This window comes from Furipterus horrens, unplaced genomic scaffold (assembly GCF_987537825.1).
Source record: "Furipterus horrens unplaced genomic scaffold, mFurHor1.1.pri manual_scaffold_3, whole genome shotgun sequence".
In the NCBI taxonomy this organism is placed as follows: domain Eukaryota; kingdom Metazoa; phylum Chordata; class Mammalia; order Chiroptera; family Furipteridae; genus Furipterus; species Furipterus horrens.
In genome coordinates this window covers 66,356,713-66,376,796 of record NW_028327173.1, presented here as the reverse complement: position 1 = coordinate 66,376,796, position 20,084 = coordinate 66,356,713, and positions in this window count along the sequence as shown.

The following is a 20,084-nucleotide window of genomic DNA, read 5'->3' as shown; positions in this document are numbered from 1 at the left end:
CAGATGTGAAAAGTCTTCCAGGTTTCTAGGTTAAAGTCTTATCCCCATATGACCAGTGTGTGCTCAGGCTCACCCCCAATTCTCTGACCTCACCATGGGTAGTTTTGTTTGGTGTTGAATTTCTGACATGGTTCTGGCATCCACTAGGTATCTTTTGCTTTGGGCTATAGTAAGCCTATATTAGACATCTATAAAATTCTAAGTCTACTATAGGCCTACTCTAGAACTAAACTCATTTTATAATATGGCAGATTATGGCGATAGACCAATAACTACTCATCTTCTTATGTATTATTACTATTCCTTCAGGAAGAGGGGATTTCTTGCAGCTTCCATTTAAAGTTTGCATCTCTTTTGCTTCTTCTATGTGTATTATTGTCTATGAATCTTGAACTGTGGCATGCCTTCAATATATATCTGTGTTCAGTATGTATCTGCTTTTAATATATAGCATGGAAAGTTATACAGAATTGTAGATGTCACTTATCTGATCGTCAAAGAATAAAAAGGATAATAAAGAAGTGAGGCTTGGGTCAGGCATGATATAAGATGAAGCATCCTTAGTTTGCTCTTGGTTTCTGAGGGTGGGACTCCTATTTTCAAACAAAGTAGAAGAATCTGTCTTTAAAATGCATGGCCAGCCACCAACGCAAAGTGCGACGCGACGGATGCCATTTAAATGGAGATTGTATCTCTGCAACAGCCAGTAAACTTTTTTGGAAAGAAGTTTTCATCGAGGACTTAGCATTAACTTTGTATGTAAATGTATACTAAAAATAAACCATGCATTATGGATGATAGGTGCATGGCACTGTCTCAGCATTTTGCAGACTAGCTGGAAAGCAAGTCCCTTACCTACAAAACATTTCATCAAACGTCCATTTCCATTTCCAACCAATGTGTTGTACTATATTTTTTTTTTCTCCCAGAGCCTCCAGACTAGTTGTCGCAGTGACAGACACTCTGCCTTATCTCCAGCTCCATGTAGCCCAACATATGGAAAAGTAAAAAAAGGATCTGCAGCCCAAACAATGTGCTTCTGTTGCTTGTTTCTGAGTGTTCTTTTTGGGCTGGTGCTCTCACTGTCCCACTGATAATGTTTTCTGGTCTTAAAAAGTGATGAAATCAAACATAAGTTAGAAAAGTATCCAAGAGGAACAAAGGAAAATGTGGAAAATATCTGTGGTCTCAAATGATATGTTTTCATTGAAAACGGTTGCAGATCTACAGTATTTGAAATGTATGGCTCTCCCTTGGAAAATTTAACTTTCAATATAGGCAAGCTTCTCAGTGGAGAACTATAGGGGTGTCTGTGGGTGATGAGTTAACACAAACTGTTTCTGAGAATGGACTCCAAGCATTTTCAGTGTTTGACACTACAGAGTCCCTTCATTGTTTTTTGGCACTAGAGAGTTTCTGTTGTTTTTTTCACTCTCCTTTTCTTTCTGCGTATTTGGCTTCTGTCTCTACTTTCCATATGTAGATCAGTTCTTCCATGTCGCCCTGGACCCAAACTATGAACCCTCAGTTCTGAGCTGAGAAGTTGTCTTCCATCCCAATGTTTAGCTCTCCATCCTGGGGTCTGGGCCATGTTCCACGTGTTTAGCAGAGGGACCAGCATACAGGACGTTTCTTCAGAAAGCTGTGGAGTCTGACTGCCCTCATGAACATTTTAATTGGGCCCTTTAAGATCGAACCCTGTAAAAGCAGCTGTTTGCTGTCAGTGGAGCACTTTTCTAAGCACTGTTTTGGTAAATGGAGATCCTTTCTCTGGAGATTCTGACCCCATCCTTTGCCCCATTGCCTGAGCAAATTGGCACAAGCAACAAAAGCTTTGAGCACAGATGATCAGCCTTTGAGAAATCTGAGGAGGGCCAAGATGACAGCCTCTGACACAGGCAGGCATAGCAGAAGGGTATTAATTATCCATAACTACAAGCATTTCCATGTGCACACTTGCTACCTGCTGGGCCTAACTCTGCGATGCTCTGACTCTATCCACTGTGGGAATCTCTAAAACGTGGCATCCTGAACATTCTTTGAGTACCTCCAATATTAGAACATTATGAGAGGTGCTGAGGACCAAAATGAGAAAAGACAGATCTCCCAGCCTCTAGAGACTCACAATCTAGGTGAGAAAGAATTGAAGAAAAAAGTCAATATGCGAAGAACACTCTGCTTAGTGCCATGTGAATCATGGAAAGTACACATGCCACAAGATTTTAGGAAAGAAAGTACTTTAGCTTCAGAATGTGGCTCCATGAAGATTTGAAGGTTTTGGAATAGGCCATGAAGTTCTTGAGGAAGAGGACTTTGGTTCAATGCAATGAACTCTGGTGGGATTACATTTCAATACGCTAAAAATAATGCTTTTAAGTAGTGGATTGCCTGCATGTTGTAGCTGTGTGCATTCTCTCATAGAAGCAAAAACTGGAATATAGAGGTGTCCAGCCCTGTCTGAGTGTGTATTAAGTTGAGCTATGAGGGAGCCATGTACATGTAGCTGCCAAGGCCCTTGTTTGCACAGGAAAACCTTGATAGATAAGAAAAAACACTGAGGCTACAGGCTCCTGCTTTGAATGGTGCAGATGTGAGATGTGCAGAGAATGTTACAAGCCCCCTGCTTTGACACAGATAAGAGAAACAGAGAGAAGACAGAGACCTGGGTCGGAAGGCTGAGAGCCTCGAGAAAATGCAACGTTCATGCATTTCAACCAGTGAAGGATTCTAGCAACCAGGATGTGGGAGAGTTAGGAAGAGGAAGAATACTGCTAAGAGGTGTAGTTTCGGAGAAGGGGAGGGATATACGGTGGCATAGAAAAAGCCGGGAACCTTGAGAGCAACCTGGCCTACTAGGAGAATCATTTGTGCCTGGAGAGCTCATACCTACAAAGAGGAGACAAATGAAGAACTTTCTGAACCTCCTTCCATATCTCCAGTTGTTTCCACCCTGGCTGCAGCCTAATAAACTTAGAAGCCCCTGGTGCCTGGTTGGCCTGTGGGTTCTTAGTGAAATTTGATTCCATTGAAATTGAATTGTTAAACCCCGAGAAAATGACCCAGAGTTGACTCCACTCCTGCAGATTGTATGGAAGGATCCAGTGCTCCAGAATCACACACATTTCCAGGTGAAGCCAGGGGCCAGGGCTCATTGGTGCTTTCTGTCTGTTTGGGGAAGCTGGTGCATTCTGGGAAATATACATTCTGCAAGCATCGAGTTTGTCTTGTTCTAGCCCTAGCATTGTAGTGGAGCCTTTAGTAAAGTTTTAACTTGTCATTAAAAAATGCCTTTCATATCAGAATTTTCAAGGGTTCTGATAGCTGAACAAAAAGAAAAGGCGAACATAGGAATTATAAAAGTAAGCAATCATTCATTCTGAATACAAAAGAAAAATGCACTTTTGTCCTGGTGTTTCAGAAAATTAAAAAAAAGTGCATTTTTCGCTGATAGATTGCTATTAAAAACACCTCTAAACCTATCAGCCATAAGAACATTGCCTTGCCACTCTTTGTAAAGAAGGAAAATGAATGAAGTTGGAGGATGTAAAACTTACAATGTGTTTTCAATTGTAGATCATTGCACTTTCATCCCGAAATTTGGGGAAGATAACTTTTAATTACAGTAATAAGAACCACATGGGCAATGATTGATGTGAACCTGATGTGTCCTATTCCTTTATTAATCTTTTTAATTAGAGGCAAGATCATGCTTTATCTGCTGGGGAGGAGACGAGATGGGCTGTGATGCTCTGCTGCACTCGGGGACTGGGAAACCTGGAAACCTGATTGCTCACCCAGAGTCCCAGTTAACCTGGGGCCAGAAGGTGAGGGACCCAAAGCTAGGAACACTTGTTTCCATCTGGGAATGGCTTTTCTTACATCTCTTGCTGCATCTGCATGAACAACCTTTTTTTATTCCCTGTTGAATTGCTTTCACTGGCATTGTTTAAACAGCAGAGCTAGGGAGAAAATTTAAATTGTTGCCACACCAGTGTTGTGAGTTCACATCTGCCATGAAAGTCAGGATGAAGATGGCAGATGTCAGGGAAGTTGAAAAAATGGCCCAGGGTATGATAGGAACATGTCAGAAAGTGTTCTTAGGCCACAGAAACGAAAACAATGAGGTCAGCATTAACTGGGATTGCTGGCTGAGGACAGAATTGGCAAAATAGAAAAACAGAGTTGGGAAGAATTAATAAAAACTAATAATCAACAGTCATGATGCATGATATAACATGAACTTTGAAGGTTGACAGAAGTCAATTCTTTGGGTTCTATATTATAGAATCATATATTCATTCAATAAATTTTTATTGAGGTTTTACTATGTACCAGACTGTGCCAGGCCCTGTGGATGCTCTTATTATTAAGATAACCTGGAAGAATCATAATTTCATAAATGACAATAGGTTCATATGTGAATATGGAGACAGAATAAAGAAATTGTATAACTGTCTGGTGGTAAATAGGTAAGGGTAGATCTTGAGATAGTAAGCAGCACATGCTGTTGAATAAGAATACAAATTTTCTGAGTGTGTATGGAAACAGGTTGTTTTGGTAGAAGAACAGCCCCTCAAAGTTATAGAACTATGAAGTAGAATTTTCTGTTCAGAAAACTACATGGAGTTGGGTGTGGGTCTGCATTGAGTGAATGGTGCATAGTGAGGCTTGAGACGTAGTTGGAGACCAAGTCAGAAAGGGACTTCATCATGTGGGTGATGGGAATCCACAGATGGAGCTGAAATAAAAAGTAATTAACATTTGGAGAGCACAAGCTTTAGAGTCAGAGAGACTCTGGATAATAGGTTCAGCCTTTATTTAATGCCCAGTAGTAGCAGCATGAATGCCATGGACCTGTGTCTGAATTCTAACTCTACTTACCACTCACTACAAGCCTCAGCGTTCTTGTCCATAAGAGGGAACAATACTTCCCTGAGAGTTTCAGTGAAGAGACAATGAGCAGGTATATAAAAATGTCTGTCGTATAGTAGATGTTCAATAAATGTTATTTTCATTTCTTTGTGTAATTCCTAGTGCAACAGAGATTTGTTACAGAGAACTTCATTTTTTTAATGCATGTTATTTTATTTTTTTTATTAGTCAGGGGCTAGCCCCATTCAGCAAGAATTCTAAGGGGAAAATAACAGAAGTGTTTTTTTAATGAACTAAGTGGTTCCTGAAAAACTAAGTATTTTTCATAGCCCACTTATTACACGTACTGCAGTTAAAATAGGTCAGTCCGATAAATAAAAGAAAAAAGTAGGCTTTAGGAGAGGAGTGAATTGTTAGGAGCTGTATGGAGAGGAGAGTCTTAATAAAAGACTTCGGAAGATGACAAGCTTTATTCAAGGAGACAAAATCCTGTATATTCTTTTTTATTTATTTATTTTATTTTTTATTGACTTTATTGGGGTGACATTGGTTCACAAAACCCTACAGATTTTGAGTGTACAACTCAATAAAACAGCACCTGCACACTGCATCGTGCACCCATCGCCCAAGGCAAAGTCTCTTTCCGTCCCCATTCCCCCACCTTCGCGCACCTACACCTGCCCTCCATCCCCTTTTCCCACTGGCTATCACCACAATGTTGTCTGTGTCTTCATGTTACATATATGCTTAGTCCCTTCACTTCTTTCTTTTTAAACCTAGTTTAGAACCATCTACATAAGCCTTTCCTCACACAGGAGGTGTGTGTGGTATCAGGTGAAGGTAGTAAGGAAGGCAGAGCGCGGTGGGTTTGCTGAGACTGAAGGCAAGTCCAGGCCAGACCAGACCTGGCCAGAGAAGGCTGAGCAGAGCTAAGCAGGGAGTAAAAAATGTTCATCTGTGATGTGGAAGGCATCACAGATAATGTCTCCAAGGGTGGAGGGACGATTCTCCTCAACCCCTCCCCCCTGGTTAATGGAGGGAGACACCAGAGCCAGGGGCTGGAAAATGCTTTTTTGGCCATCAGTGCACACGTTTCCTGATAATGCTCCTCTAGTCCTCTCATTCTCCAATGCTGGTGTGTTTTACTTGTTTTATGATCTAATTTGTTTTCTTGGACTTTGATCAGATGCGACACAGAGCTAAAATAGAAAAAAATTTGGCTTTACTTTTTCAAAAAAAAATTAAGGAGATTTTAAGTCAATGCTCCTGAACATGACCTGCTCTTGGGTCATTCTGTATTTGGCCTATGACTCTGTGTATGCATGGGGGAGAGGACCCACCAAGGATGTGTTTCAGCCCCTTCAAATACATTATCTTTTACAGAAAATGTCAGATTTTCTTGGCTTTCCTCATGTATATAATGACCTGGAGGAGTCAAAATGCAGAGCTCTGCAAGAGAAAGAAAATATGGGAGAGAAAAGCCAACAGAAGCTGCCCCATAGGGAAAGAGACCTATTATAATAGTAATTACTAAGTGATCTTTTTCCAGATAACACATGATCAGTTTCTTCATAGTTCTCTGTTGTGTTTAGTGGGATTTGTTGTCAACACACTACCAAGAGCCAGCCTGTCTCCTTTTATTTTCTTAAGAGAACAAACAAGTATTGGTTTGCTCAAATTAGGAAGCTCCAAATGAGGGTTTAGTTCAGTGTTTTGTGCTGCTGCCTCCCAAGGGTGTCAGGAATGCCATTCATAAGCAGTGCCTGTATAAAACCAGTGAAATTATAGAGCAGCATTCATGATAGTAGCTGCTGGCTAACTAGTATTTTAGGGTGCCAGATGCTCCTTCACTCTACTTCCTTATCAACCTTGTTGGCATACCCGCTTCTTGTGGTTTTTAACTGAGCAAACCAACCTCTGTTTGTCTCCACACACACAATGTCATTTGCTGGCTCTTGGAAGTCTGTTAACATGCCCATTGGAATAGTGAAGATTCTGAGATGGCATACAATAAAAAGTTGATTTAACCAGCATTTCATGTTAAATTCAGTAGCTCCAGTTTTATGGAACCTAGAATGGGACTTGCTGGTTAGGTATTTTGATAATATTCTGATTCTTCATATTTGAATAAGACGGATGGAAGAAATGCTTTAGAGTTTCAGAGGGGTTTTGACATCCAAACTATATCATGTTAGATACCATCTCCTCTTCCCATGGTCAGGCCAGTACTAGACAGTTAGTTACCCACGACAGCTGTGTGCATGCCTGTGACAAATGTTCTTGTTCTTTCTCTTTTCTTCATCTTGCACTTTACTTCTGCTTTTCTCCACAGACTTGCTTTCCTGACTCATCATCAGATGTTGAATATTTTCTTGTTTGTCTGAGATTTAAGCTTTAATTCTAGATCATTTAGGTTCTTTTGAGTTCTAGCCAGCAGAAAACTGCTCCAAGACTTAACTTTATTGCTCAAAGATTACTGACTTGATGGAAATTTGGAAGCCTAAAGGGAACCGTGGAAAATGTTTTGATTTGTTTTTCCAACTAGTTTAGTCCTGCCAACTGAAGATCAGTGGGGAGGAAGATAAAAGAAAATCCCTGGTTACTTTTATCCCATTCAACTGATCTATCCCAGGATCTCATTAATTAGTATGTCATGTTACACAAGCTTATTGAACACTTACTATAGACTAAGCAATATTCTGGAAGCTAGGGATATAAAAATTGATAAGATGTAGCCCCTTATAGATCACTAGCTTTTGGTTGACAGTTTTAATCTGCATTTTTAACAATCAGAGGATTCTGAGGTGATCTGAGGACTAAAATTTTTGAGACTGGTTAGCAATGATTCAATTTTCTAAAACCTAAATTGATTTTCAAAATAGATTAAAACAGAGAATGTTAAATGCTTTTAATTCTGATGTCTAGTGCTGTCTTCAACGTAGATCTTGATCCCAGTTAGTAAAGATTCTGGTAAACAGAGAGCATATGTTGACAATATCTCAATTGATATTTATAGTCCCAAGTGAATCATCTGGTAGGGACACAATGATTCTCCTAGTGCCACAGATCCCTTCCTCTATATGTCACTCATAAATCTCCTGTTGGTTTTCCAAAATTGAAAAAAGGAAAAAATGGTGCTAACTCAAATGTTAAGGGGAGCAGAGGGTGGGACGAGGCTCTCATTTTCCTTAAGTGCCTCAATATTGGTGAAGGCAGCAGATCTGAGCAGTTTATGTAACTCTTGTTCTTCATGAGAAGAACCAGCTTTCTTCAATCAGTCTTGGCATTGGTTTCCTAATGTTCTTTCCTCTTGCCTATAATTAGAGTGTTGATTTAAGTCCTAAAAAAGTGCTTTAAAAGGTACAGGACACTCTGGACCCGCTGAGGGAAAATAGAAAGCTCTGCTCTTTTAAACTAGTATCTCTTGGACTGGACATGGAGAGCCCCAGGTCAAGACTGTGAGTGTGTCCCAAGCAAAACATAGTCTGCATTTCAAATCTTGGAATAGCTCTTTGGTAAGGACATCAGTTCAGCCTTATAGCCTGTGCCGATAAAAATATGATAGTGGCAGTGTGTTCATGGGGTATTGCATGCAAAAATGTTACTGTAGAATTCTATAATCATGTAACTATGTATGATTAAATGAGAGCTTTGACATTTGGCAACCCAACAGTTAAGTTTATGGCTTTTTCATGAGCAAATGACCCAAAAAGCCAGGCCAATGATTTGCAGGGCTGATATTTGCCCAGTACCCTTAAGTTTATCTCTGCTGGTTGGTCACAGTTGGCATCTTGTCTGTTTGGCTGGATGTCCATTCTGATCAGTTAATGGGACTTACCGGGCTTTACAAAGTTTTATTATTATCATCCCAGTGATTTGTGATTTTGTGAAGATGTACTCTTAATTCCCACTTATTATGAGTAAATGAGCCCAGCTTGCTAACACTATTCAAGTCTGAAGGGGGTTCTTATATTTTTCAACTAGACTTCACAAAACAATATTTTATTTATGTCCACAAAAATAAGGATTTTCAAAGTTTTGAGATATGTTTTTACCAGGAATATTTACCAGGAATGTGAAGTATCTGCTAAACTGCAATTCAAATCAGGCAAGCAAAAGCTGTTTACATATTTTAAAACCTAAGCACACCATGGTCATTTTTTATGTTAGCCCCATCAAACTTAGGTTTCTAAATACTCTGTTGAACCTGTGATTTCAGCAAGCTATGGGGCTATGGAGAATAAGAAAGACATGGTCCCTGGTCTCACAGAGCTTACATTCTGACTGAATCATATTACAGTACTTAAATTGAAAATAATTCTAACTCCTGCCCCAAAAGTATCATGTGACTACCACTGTTGTTGCTACAGAGGTTGCTGCTGGTACTTTACTTCTCTCATTACTCATTTTTGCCACACCCCTTACTACTGTTCTCATGTTCTCAGACACATTTCAGTCTTTTCATGGACTTGTCCAGACTTATCAAGCAATTCCTATGTTACAGGAATTATTTTAAGCATTTTATACATATCATTTAATGTAATCTACACTGTGGAACACTGTCAAAGAGGTTTATTATCAAACCCATTTTACAGACTAGTAAACTTAATATCATAGAAGTTAAGTAACCTTTTCAAGACTACAGAATTAATAATTTAAAGTCTCAATTCAAATGCAAGCAATCTTACCTCAGAGCTGGTGAAAATATAAATATTACTCAAATTGGTTCAATGTTAAATTAAATAAGTGTTAAATATTAAGGATCTGTGTATGCTATGTACTTTCCCTTGTTTAACTGCTAAGTCAGGATAAAAGTCACTGTGTTTCCTGGTTAGAAATGATCTTAGAGTACCCATAGGGGAACAAAAAAATAGTTTCTTCAGCAACATCTCTGACTGAAGATCATTCAGCTCGAAGCAAATGGTGGGATGTATATTATTCAATGTTCTCCAAACAATGGGACGTTATACATACATATGGAGATATATTATAGGAATTAGCCTACCTGATTATGGAAGCCTAGAAATACCACGATCTGTAGTCTGCAAGCTAGAGAAAAAGGAAAACTGGTGATGCAATTCAGCATGAAGTCTGAAGACCTGAGAATCCAGGGTCCCATTTATGTCTGAAAATGGGAGACCCATAAGACTGATGTCCAAGTGCAGGAGAAGATGGATTTCTCAGTTCAAACAGAAAGAGTTAATTGACACTTCCTCTATCTTTTTGTTCTGTTCAGGCCCTAAAAGTATCTAGCGATGCCCACCTGCCCTGATGAGCATAATCTTCTTTATTCAGTCTACAGAGACACCCTCAGAGATATACCCAGAAATGCATTACCAGCTATCTGGACATCTCTAAGCCTGTCTGACCTAATCCATAAAATAAATCATAACAGGATGCTTGTCATTTTATGAGCCAACCCATCTTACTCCTAGACATTTGACTTTGTAGACTTTGTTATTATCCCTGAGGCACTGAAATATTCCTTTGGTAACTTTCATCCATTGGGCCACTTCTCTCTTCTACTGTGATTCAGAGTAAGTCTATTCTATTTTGATAGGCACTTTTTCATATTTTTAGCTCTGAATTTTCTCTTATATAGTTCATTTTTCAGATATGCCATTGATGCCTGTGGCCAAGTTTGTCCCATAGATGTGATTTACTTCACTTGCACAATATTGGCCTTCGAAGAAGTGTTTTACTTTTTAATTAAAATATATCTAATATTTTAAAATTGGGTAGTGGTTCCCCTTCTTTTCTTGACAATGATGTTACTCAATAGCAATTGGAGTTCTTCTGCCCGCTGCCACCCTATAGGCAAAATTTCAGAGGCAAAGTTTGGTGATAAAGGAAAGGAGTCTTTATTCAAAAGCAATCACTTAAGCCTATCAAGTCACAGCTTTAATTACTAAGCCTATCAAGTAAGGCTAAACTAACACCTGAGTTCTCCTATCATTTCCCCTGTTAGTTTCTGTAGGGTTAGGGTTTGTTTAAAAACTAAAACAACATAATACACAATAGCTACCCAATTCTGGAAAAATGGAAGGCTTCTGCCTCAAAGCCTGTTCCCTCTAGAACACCCAAAGAATAAACCTGCCACCATCTGCCAGGCCAGCCTGATCTAGGCTGTGCCCAGAGTTCCCTCCCATACAAAATACCATCCGTGGGAAACACATGCAGCTGCAGCATGATCATTCAGGCATCCTCGAGGAAGAAGAGCCTGAGAGCCAGATCCAGAGCCTGAGAGAGTCAGCTCAGTAGCCAAAAAGCTCCTGAGCCAAAGAGCCAGCCCTCTTTTATTTCCATTGGCTCTGGAGGCATTCAGCTTCTCAGCCAATCCCATCCTAGACTGCTTTCCATTTCCTTGGCAAACTCCTCCTACAGCCCCTCCTACTTATCCTCGGTGATGTTAATCAGATCTCTCTGTTTCAATGATACTCTCTAAGGTACGTTATCCATCTTCCTACATAGCCTCAATCAGCCAAGTAGCCATTGCTCCATTAGATGGTCTTCTCCTTTACTTGGGGCCCTCTCTATAATTCATGATTCTGCTTACACTTTACTTTTCTTCAGACAAAAATTAATATTCTTGGACACATTTTTCTGTCAAAGGATAGATGGAGAAAGAAGGACTAAGAAGTATGCATTTTCAAGGAAAACAGGAGTGAGAATAATTCTTTAAGGATTAAAAACAGTTCTTTACACCTTGCCTGATTGGCTCACAATTATTGCTTGCTTGTGCTCTGTAAGGCTTCTGTATTCATAACCCGAGTTTTAATTTTGTTTTTCCTATAACATGTTTGCCAAACCTCTTACTATTGTTCTCACCCACTCAAAAACATGTTAGTCTATTCATGTGCTTCTCCAGATAGGTTTCAGTAAGAACTGAAGACATTGGGTTTTTGACCTGGAATGCCAATGTGTGACAAATTTCCACCTGTATTTCCTCTGTTTTCCCCAATATAATATTTTTTCTAATACTACATGTTAAATGGCAAGACAAAAATGTGGCATTCATCCAGGTAAGTTTCTTTGAGGCTCAGAAAAGAGTGATAAGGAGACAAATCTTCAGAATGTGACACGGTAAGACCAGGTGAGGGTCAGATCTTAAAACACAAAATGCAGAATCTCCCTGTGGGCTTTCTCAACCAATGTGTCACAATGTCATGAACCAAATGAGAATTTCTATAGAGCATCTTTGGGCATTGTGTTCTTAGGGGGAAAAATGGTCCTTAATAATTATAACTGGGCAAGAGCTCATCTTTATAGCCCATTATATTGATAGAAAGAGCAACTAATGATACCTCATTAAAATCTAAAGTCTCCAATTATTTTATTATTGTTATTTAATACCTATTAAGTTCAATCTTTAATTTTACTTAGTTGGTTCTATGAATGTAAATTTCAGTTGGTCTGGACTGTAATTTAGGCTTGGCTTTTTTTTTGTTTTGTTTTGAACTAGTATCAAGAACATCTTTTTAAGTTTGGCAGTTCCTTACTCCTCCCAACATACACACATACACACACACTCACACACACACACACACACACTTCTGTTCCTTTCCTAAGGATATTTTACTTTATTTATTATTTCTATAACAAAAAAATGGAAGGAACTTGCTAGAAGAAGAAAAAGGAAACATAACTTTATTCTAATCAACTGTTGAAATAGGATTATTTTAGGTCTTTTTACACCTACAGTAAATAAAGAATATTAACTGTAACTATGATATTTTGTTCAGAAGTAAGTCAGATTTTGTCCTCTCATTTCTTGAATTTTAGTGTCAATTGATCAGTGACTAAATAACATATTTCAGGAGAAAATAACAAAGCGGAATCATCATGCCTTCAAACTCAACAGGCTAACCACAGAGTGCCCACAGCATACTTTTACTGTTTGGTAGTATAGAAAAAACCTATCTCTTTCTGAGACTTTAGTTTCAGAAGCAGCAGCTAAAGTCCTATCCCCATAAACTAAGCAAATAGTTTTGTGACTTAATAATAATTGACCTCTAAACAAGGTATCTCTGAGACCTTGAATTGTGCACCCACTTTCTCATGGAACATTCAGATTCTTTATGTAATTTGTTCAATTTTCCATACAAATTTATCAAGTACCTGTTACATATACTAGGCTTTTGTTATAGGGCAAGGAGAAAGCCCATTCCACCCATCCTTATGAAGCTTCAGAACTAGAAATCTCTGAGATGTTCATATTCAGAGATTATATTAGATATAACAACATTAGAGTCCCTGCCTATTTAGAACAAATATTAACAAGTCAGAATAAATTCTAGATGGTTTCCCATATTGTAACTCATAGGCTTCATTATTAGCTTTGGTTTTATCCCCCTATTGGGAACTATTAAAAAAAGTTCAAACCTATTTTCTTGATAGTTCTATAATCTATCCAAAATCCTGAGATAATAAGGAAAAATGCAACCTTAATTATATGCAATGCTGTTCCCTCCTTTTCCACACAGCAACTATGGGCCTTGTTTCCTTCCTAACAAAACCTCTCCATCTATCTTAAAGGGCCATTCTAAGCTCTCAACAAAAGATTTCACAGAATTCTTGTGGAATGCATTACAATAATTATCTAGTTAATCAAATGAGCTCAAGATCTAACAATAGATTTTTTTCAATACCAAAGGCAATATTAGGATTAAAGAAATACACATACACACACAGAATCTTCTTTCCAGAATCTTCCTCCAAACATCTCTTTGTTCCTTGCTCTAATACTCTCTCCTTTCTGCTCTCCTACCTCTGATTTCTTCATTAATGAAACATGGATTGAAATATTAAGAAAAAAAAACTCTAAAAGACCTAAGGTACAGGGGAGGCTGGACAGCAGGTTCTAGTTTTCCCCTTCATTGTTAATGATCCCTTGGAAAGTTAACAACAAGCTGACGGTGGGGACAAATATGGTTAAAAGTGAAAAAGAGCACTGAATCTTTAGATTCACATCTTGAATGTTATTCTTTGTTTTGGAGATTATGTTTTCTCTATGTTAGAATGAATGGAAGTAACCTAGAATTACTGCAGCACAAAATATTATTAATAAAGTTATTTTAATAATAATAGATAATAATCATTTATTGTAATAAGAACACAACTTTGAAAAGTAATTTATTAGTTTAAATGATTCATAAGATATTAAAATTAACATTGCACCATATTTAAGATAATTGCAGGCTAGAATAATAAGAACAAACCCATTATAAACTAAAAAGCAAAGTATTTTAAGGGCTGTTAAATATTATATTTTTTCACATTTTTTAACAACTTTAGGGAGGCATATACTACATATTATATTTCAAATATACAATAGTACTTTTCATAAATTAACCAAGTTGTGTAATCATCACATAAACCAATTTTAGAACATTTTCTTCCCCCCAATATAATCTGTTACATCTATTTACTGTTAATTTCCATTTCTACCCGCTGCTCCAGGCAACCATAATGTATTTTCTATATTTCCATTTTACTTTTTCTGGACATTTGATATAAATACAGTCATATAATATGTGGCCTCCCTCTAGTGTTGACTTAGTGTTGAATATAATGCTTTTGAGGTTTGTTCCTGTCAAAGCATATGTAAGTAGTTTGTTCCTTTTTACTGCTGAGTAATGGCCCATTGTATTGATATACCACGTTTTGTTTATCCATTCACCAGTTGATGGACATTTAGGTTGTTTCCAATTTTTGACTACTGTACATAATGCCGTTCCTAAGACGGTGAGTAATATGCAAGTTTGGGTAAATGTATATTTTCCTCTCTTAGGTAGATACTTAGGGGTGAAACATCATATGAGAGAGTGAACTTATTGGAGGTCAGGGGGAGAACAGTCTTTGAATTCAGGCAGATATACGTTTAGCTACAGAATTTACACTGCACTGCATCTCTCTCTATAAGCCTTAATTTTTTTCATTGTAAAATGAAGATAGAATTTCTATCATTCTGGGTTATTGTGAGATGCAAATAAAACAAAAGTTAAATTCCCAGTCTAGAGTCAGGCACATAGAAACTATTTGGTGACTATTATTAATGAAACATTATAATCAAGGAGGAAAAATTTAATATTATAATTTTTTTAACATTATCAGAACTCAGAGTAACCATGTTTCAAACCGGGCTTAACCATTCACTTATGGTGAACATGAACAATACTTCATTTGTTTGAGATTTCCATTTCCTAATCTGTATAGACCATGTTTCAGGACTGTTTGAAGGATCATATAGATGAAGAAAATTAGCATAGATATGTTTAACTTTAGATGCTTATCAAATGGTAACCACTGAAATTATTTTGGAAAGCTTTCTTTTATACATTTCTCTTTTAACAACTTGATTCTTCAATTGTTTAAGTCTTCTTTAGAAGCCCAGGCAGAAAGGTGGCCATTTATATAATCTTCCTTTCATAGGTTAGGAAAACTGAGTTTCAGAATAGAGCATAATAATTACAATGACAGCTAATATTTATTGAGCATTCACTAATATGTGACCATCTAAGATGAGCGTTTTATATAGCTATCACATGGAATCTTCTCAGTAATCCTATTAATAAAAGCCATATTGGTGGTGTGCCCTTTTTATAGGTAAAGAAATTTTGGTTCATAAAGATTGAGTAGATAAGAGGTAGGACAAGGATCAGGCTGTTTCCAAGACCATAATCTTAAACATTCAGCTTTGTTGTCCTATGTTCTATGACAAGAAACAAAATCAATCCACTTGACTACCAGCCCACTTGGACTCTAAAGCATATGTGCTCTCTTCAATATGACTTTTTAAATCAAATTAAATTTAACACTTGCTCTCCTTCTTACCATCTTGCCCACTTAACAGAGTTGGTGGGAAATCCAACTTCAGTTCATTGTTTGGGGTTCTTTTGTGTCTTTGAATGTGTAAGAATCCTGGAGCTCATGCAATCCAAGAATTTAAGAAATTGTGGAAGACTCCCTTACCCTTTTGCTTTCAGCCCATCATGATCACTGCAAAAATGCATAATGTCCATATGAGTCAAAGGCTAGCAAATTCTTTGCTAATGGCATCTACCTCTTTTTTTCTCACATCCTGTCTCCAGACTTCCATTACTTCCAAGGCCTCTGTACTTAGTGGTTCTGTTCCATCTTCAAACTTCACCCCTTGAGAATGTTGGAATTTCTATGGTTGGGCTACTACTCTTTCTTTCCTTCTCTTTTCAAACAGAACTTCAAAGGGGTTAAGTTCTGTAAAGATCTCTCAACTCTCCCTGGAGGAAAGGAAAGCTAACACCACCAAACACTAGAACCTGGGCTGCCCTGAACACTGTTGGGCAAAAGATTCCCAGTATTTTATGGTAAAGCTATAAGGCACGTAAATTTTCATTGTGGTTATTTCACCACATTAAACTTTTAAGAAATCACTCTGCTACAGGAATGTCAGATATTTGAAAAAGTAGATCAGATAATGAGCTGACACTCTGCTGATATTTCACAAACTCTGAAAGGGTCCTAGCATTTCAATAACTCTTTGATTCCTACATTCAAAACGATGATATTGTAACAGGAAGTACATGTGTTTGAAGCACCTCTAGTCCCTAGAGTTACTATTAGGAATAGTTGCTGGCACAAGCATTAAGTCTAAGTAATACAATTTGTAAAAACCTTTTTTGTTTTTATTTTCCCACTTTCCTTTTCCTAGGTGTATTTCTTTGTTTTCCCAATTATATTTAGCAACACAATTAAAAAGTGGCGAAATAGGTGCCAAAGTTGCTAATTATGTAATTATAAGAGTACAAAGCAGCCTTGTAAAAGGTAGTGAGAAAATTCACTTGTTCCAGTTAGAAAATAATGAAAAGCCCTGCATCCAGTCTCTGCATGTGTCTCCGGCCTCCATTTCCCTTTAGAGGGCATCACCATTAGTCAGTATATTCAAGACAGGGCAGCAAGGTCATGGGGCTCAGTGTGAAAGGCTGATGTGTCTGCTTCATCCAAGAACTTGAGTTAAGTGTCATGGAGCAGGAGGTAGGCTATCCTGGGGAAGGGATTCCCTGATTTCAAACAAAAACTCTAAACTTTTTGTTGAGACCGTCTCTTTTGATCCTGATATCCTGTATAACTCTATAAATTGTATTTGGAATTTAGACAGCCCTAGAGAGTAATCTGCTCAGCGTCGCTTTCATCACAAATGTGTCTTTTTATCTGAAAGAGGTTTAAATAGGTGTTTTAACAGCATTTTAGGAAGTATATGGCTGAAAAGGTGATATCCTTCCCCAAGAGGTTATCTCCGCTCAGCACAGAAAAGTTGGTTACAATTGGAGGAGGTAGATTTAACAGATTGACTTAGCCCTCATTAAAGGTCAGGAAATACTGCTTGCCTTCCTTGGTCCTTCTTTCTCTCCCTTTTCTCCTCTTCCACACCCCCTACTCCTGACATTCTACTTCATTGAAATACCTTTTTAAAAAGTTAAGGATGTTCTAAATTAAATATTTACACACAGGGAAATATTTGTAACACATAGGTAAGGCTCAAAAACCAAAAATACTACAAACACCATGTAACCTACCACACAGCTGAATGAATAGAATACATTTTTAAAGCTCCTCTCCACTTCTCCTGTTTTCCTGGAGTTAATCACTATGCTAAATTTTATGTTCTATATTTACTATTTTTCTTCATAGGCCTGCCACACTTATTTCTTCCTAAACAATATGTTGTATAAGATAATAATTATATTGTATTCTTTAGATCTATTAATCCATACTATGTGTTTAATTTTTTTCATGTAACATTATGTTTCTGAAGCTCATCCATGAGAGTGCCTGTAGATAATTTTTATACATGTTCTCTATATTTTTATATATACACACATACATAATGAAGTCTATCCAGAAAGTATCCATTCATGAAATATGAAAATTTGAGACATTTATTGAAGAAGATACAAGATACAAGAAACACTCACATAGGACAATGACGTCTCAGTCTCCTTCAAAGTAAGCACCTGGGACCTCACACAATTCTCCCAGCATCTCTTCCACTGTTCAAAACACCCTGCAAAATCTTTTGTTGGAATCGCTGTTAGCCACTTATTTTCAATAGAATCTCATCAATGGTCTGAAATCTCTTCCCTTTCAAAGGTGATTTTAGTCTGGGGAAAAGCCAGATGTTTCAGGGTGGCAAATCTGGGCTGTAGGGGAGCTGAGTCACCTGGGTTATTTGACGTTTTGCCAAAAAACTCTTCATGAGACATGATGCATGAGCAGGGCATGGTGTGATAAAGCTGCCAATTACCAGCTGCCCATAGCTGTGGCTGTTTTCACCATATCGATCTCACCTGACAAAGAACATTGAGGTAGTACTTCTTATTAATTGTTTGGCCTGGAGGGGCATATTTGTGATGGACACCTTCCCAATCAAAGTCTTGATCTTGCTGCAACTTTGCCACTCCTTCAAGTGTGGAGAACCAGGTGACTTCCATTGGAATGACTGGGCCAGATCATAGTTGTAGACCTACGATTCACCTTCAGTTATGACCTTCTTGAGGAAATCTGGTTCATTGGTAGCGGTTAAAATTGAGTCATTAGCAACTGCAACACAATGGTTCTTCTGCTCTGGTACTGCAGAAGCCTCAGAACAAATTTGCCATGACACATTTCATGCCTAGATCCTGCATCAAAATCTGGGACACAGTAGTTTTTGGAATCCCTAGATCAGCTTCTAGTTCTCGCACCGTCAGTCACCAATCTTTGTTGATTGCAGCTCATACACATTCAGCATTATCTGGTTCTCTGCTTGTTTCAGGCCTCCCAGAACATGGATCACTTTCAACAGATTCTCAACCATCTTTGAAACATTGTGCCACATTTTTATTTGTGCTGAACTCATTGCATCATCCCCAAAAGCCTTTGGAATCATCCATATAGTTGCTGCAGAGGAATATTCAAATTTAACACAAAATTTGATGCAGATTCATTGCTCTACTCAATCATTTTGAATGTGATGGCCACATAGCATACATGTTCATTCAATGGTATCTACTGTCCCCACTGACTAGAACACTGAAGTCATTGTTCATGCATGTGCATTCCAGTCCAGTATCCTTGGCTGTCAGGTTACATCAATGTCGTACAAACCATTCTCGTTATATTAACAGTTGCTAGGCTTTTTCCAGAATGTGTTTCATAGTATAATATATATAGTGTTTCATTGGGTAAATATAATGTAATTTTTCATCTATTTGTCAATGGACATTAAGAGTTTTGTCTAGTGTTTTTGTTTGGTTGGTTATTTTGTTGTTTTCTAGTGCAAACAAGCGGCTGTGATTATTCTTGAGCACGTATCCTAATTTAATTTGCAAAAGTGTTTAGTGCAGCAACTTTCAACTTTCTTGTCTCACAACCCTTTTTCACTCTTGAAAATTATTGATGTCTCTTAATAGTGTTTGTTTATGTGGATTATACATATATACACTTTTATAGCATTGGAAATTAAGCTTCCAAAAAATTTAAAATTTTATTAACTTATTTAAAAATAACAATAACCCCATTACATGTTAACATCAATAACATTATTACAAAAATAACTATTTTTGAAACCAAGAATAAATTAATAAAAGAATCGCATTATTTTAAAATTTTAAAAAATTGTTAAAAGTCTGGCTTAAACAGAAAAAGAACCAAATTCTTATTTCTGCACTGCATTCAATCTGTTGAGTTTGTTGTTTTGGTTGAAGTATTTGAAAAACATGTGGTCTTGCACAAATATGTAGTTGGAAATGAGAGGACCTAACAGACACCATGAAAAGTTCTCAGATCACACCTTCAGAACCACTACCTCAGTATTGAATTGGTTTCAATGATAATGTCAATTGTTTTAAAAATGGTTGTATCAATTTATACCCATACCAGGAATGTGTTTTCCTGCTCTTGAAGACATTGAATATTGTCAAACTTTTATATTATGTGAAACCTGTTAGATAGAAAATGGTACCATATGTCTTTAATTACCACTTATTTGATGACTAATAAGGGGGAATATCCTGGAGCTATGTGTGTTTCCTCTCATATATACTAGTCAAATATTTCAACAATTTTAATATTGTTGTGTGTCTTTTTTATTACTTTGTTCTTTTTGTATCCTGGATATCATTCCTTTGTCACTTACACATAGTAAATATCTCCTCCTGTTTTGTGCCTTGCTTTAGTCTCTTTATGCTAACTAT